This window comes from Myotis brandtii, unplaced genomic scaffold (genome assembly GCF_000412655.1).
Source record: "Myotis brandtii unplaced genomic scaffold, ASM41265v1 scaffold247, whole genome shotgun sequence".
In the NCBI taxonomy this organism is placed as follows: Eukaryota; Metazoa; Chordata; class Mammalia; order Chiroptera; family Vespertilionidae; genus Myotis; species Myotis brandtii.
Window position 1 is genome coordinate 457,370 of NW_005359352.1, and position 2,839 is coordinate 460,208.

Below are 2,839 nucleotides of genomic sequence, written 5' to 3' on the forward strand. Positions count from 1 at the left end.
CCCCCTGTGCAGCGGCAGGCGGCGCAGGCCGGGAAGTTTCCTGAGGGAAGACAGATGGAGCAAGAACTCGGCTGCCTGTTGCTCTGCAGGAAAAACATGCCCCAGAGAGCCCTTAGGAGGCCCCTCCTGCGCCAGGTTCCGCTGGGCCTGCCTGGCCCTCTACCTCGCTAAGGCTGCCCTGCGGTGGGCAGCACTTCCCCACACTCCCCCGCACCCTGCACAGTGAGGACGTGCAGTCCAGGCCCCGGTGGGAGAGCTGGGACTGGCCCGGGTCGCCTAGATCCTCCTCACTCCGAGTTTCCCGCTGCCCTCGCCGGGCCCAGGCTGGTGAGCAGGCGGAGGTCCCGCCTCCAGGCCTTGCTGCCCTCCGCCTCCGTTTCTCCGCAGCCCAATACCACCACCACCAGCTTCCAGATCCCCGAGTCTGCAGGCTCCTGCCTCCCAGTCCTACTCTGTCCCACACACCTGCTCTCCCAGCCTTGTGGCCGCAGCTCTTTCCCACTCACATGCGGGGCCCTGGCACCGGCTTCCATCACCCGCACCGCAGATGACCCAGCATCACCTGTGGCCTGGGCACGTGGTAAAGGAAGATGCTAGCAGTGGTTCTCAACCTTGGCTGCACATTAGAATCACCTGGGAATCTTTTTAAAATCCTGATTTCTGGGCCTCATCCTCTGGAAATTCTGTTTCTTTGTTATGGGGTGGGGCCACAACATTAGTAACAAAGAAACAGAATTTCCGGAGGATGAGGCCCAGAAATCAGGATTTTAAAAAGATTCCCAGGTGATTCTAATGTGCAGCCAAGGTTGAGAACCACTGCGCTAGAGGAAGAAGCTAGATCAGGGCCCAGGTGGGTTTTAGGGCAGGGAGATTGCGCTGTAGGAGACAGTGATGATGGATACGGTGCAGTTGTCCAAACCCACAGAATATCCAACACTGAACCGTGATGTAAACTATGGCCTGTGAGTGGCAGCGACGTGTCGGCGCAGGTTCATGGATGGTAACAAGTGTCTCATTCTGGTGGGGGCTGTCCACAGTGGGGGAAGCTGGGGGGGCGGGCACGGGTATGTGGGAGCTCTCTACTTTCTGTTCAGTTTTACTGTGAGACTAAAACTATTCTGGAAAATGACGTCTATTAAAATATATTCTGTAGGCTGGGGTGTTTTGTTTTGTTTTTAACCTAAGTTTCTATCCATCAATGGATCATGAAATCCACTTGCTGGCTCACTGACAATACTTTTTTTTAAAAATATATTTTATTGATTTCTTGCAGGTAGGAAGGGAGAGGGATAGAGAGTTAGAAACATCGATGAGAGAGAAACATTGATCAGCTGCCTCCTGCACACTCCCTACTGGGGATGTGCCTGCAACCAAGGTACATGCCCTTGACTGGAATCGAACCTGGGACCCTTGAGTCCGCAGGCCGATGCTCTATCCATTGAGCCAAACCGGTTAGGGCCATACTTCTTTTCTTTAATGAGATAGTATAAGATTAGAATACATCATGCTAAGTAAGTAGTGTTCGGTGAAACCTCGTTTTACAAATTGTATTTCCTTTTCATTTAAAATAAACCTGCAACCTGTTACTGCAGAGTAAGGAATTGAGATTCAGGAAGGTTGAGCAGTGGTATCATTTACTATGAATTTATAACTGGTCATTATAAGTGCACCATGAGCCAGGCGCTCTCCGAATGCTTTGCATGTTCATTTCATCCCCACAGCACCTCTCTGGGGAAACAAGGTGTCAGGTCACCGGCCAAGGTCACTCAGCCAGCAGGTGGCAAAGTCGGAGTCTGTGCCCAGCAGCCTGCGGTCACAGCCCACACGCTTCGCCTCCAGGCCCTGGTCACACAGCTGGTTGTGGTGCAGCTGGCACTTGAGCCGAGGCCCAGCTGGCTCTAAGGCCAAGTCTCCTCTCCAATCTAGTGCCGCCTGTCCCCTCCCCACACACCCCTGCTCATCCTCCAGCCCCTGCTCATTTACTCCGTCTCCGTGTCCTTAGTGGGTCCCTAGTACCGACAGAGGCCAGTTCCTACTGTGTCTTAATCTAGGCTGAATGGGCTTAAACAACACCCATTTATTCCATCATTTCTCCAATGGAAGCACACACACACACTCACACTCACACACCCAGGTTTGGTAGTAGGGTTCATACTCCAGTGGAGAATGTTTTTGATAACTGATTATTACAGCTTGCAGTAATCAGTGTAGCAGAGAGGTCTGTGTAAGAAGCCGTGTTCCTGAGTTTCCCTACAGGGGGTGCTGAGGGGTGGCCCACAGGCTTAGAAACCTGAGAAGAGACAGGAAAAGGGAGAGGCTGCATTTTGCCCCTAAATGGTGTTTGCTTTTGGGGGTGTGATGGTGACCCCTCAGCAGGTGGAGCTCCCCAGCCACCCCATGGGACAGTCACTGGGTCCTCGGTGCAGTGGGAGCCAGGAGTTCCAGGTACCTAGCTGGCTCAGCAATCCCGGAGACTTGGGCCTCTGGGAGAGCACACGCTGGAGCCCAGCCTGCAGGTCTGAAGCCCTCACCTGGTGTGCCCGCCTCACCTGGGAGAGGGCAGCCCATGCAAAGGAAGGCACGTGGTTTGGAGGCAGGTTGGCAAGCCCTGAAACTGGGGGGTGGGGGAAGCTGGAAACAGGACTCAGGGAGCCCAGTGGATCCTGGGAGGTCTGGAGTTTTTGGACCTCAGGTCATTGCTCAATAGTGGATTGGTTGTGCAATGAATTTATTGAGTATTGCCAGCATTTCTTATTGAGATAGCATCCTATATAATAAAAGCCTAAAATGCTAAGTGTCCAGTCGTCCCATCAACCAATCAAAGAGTAATATGCTAATG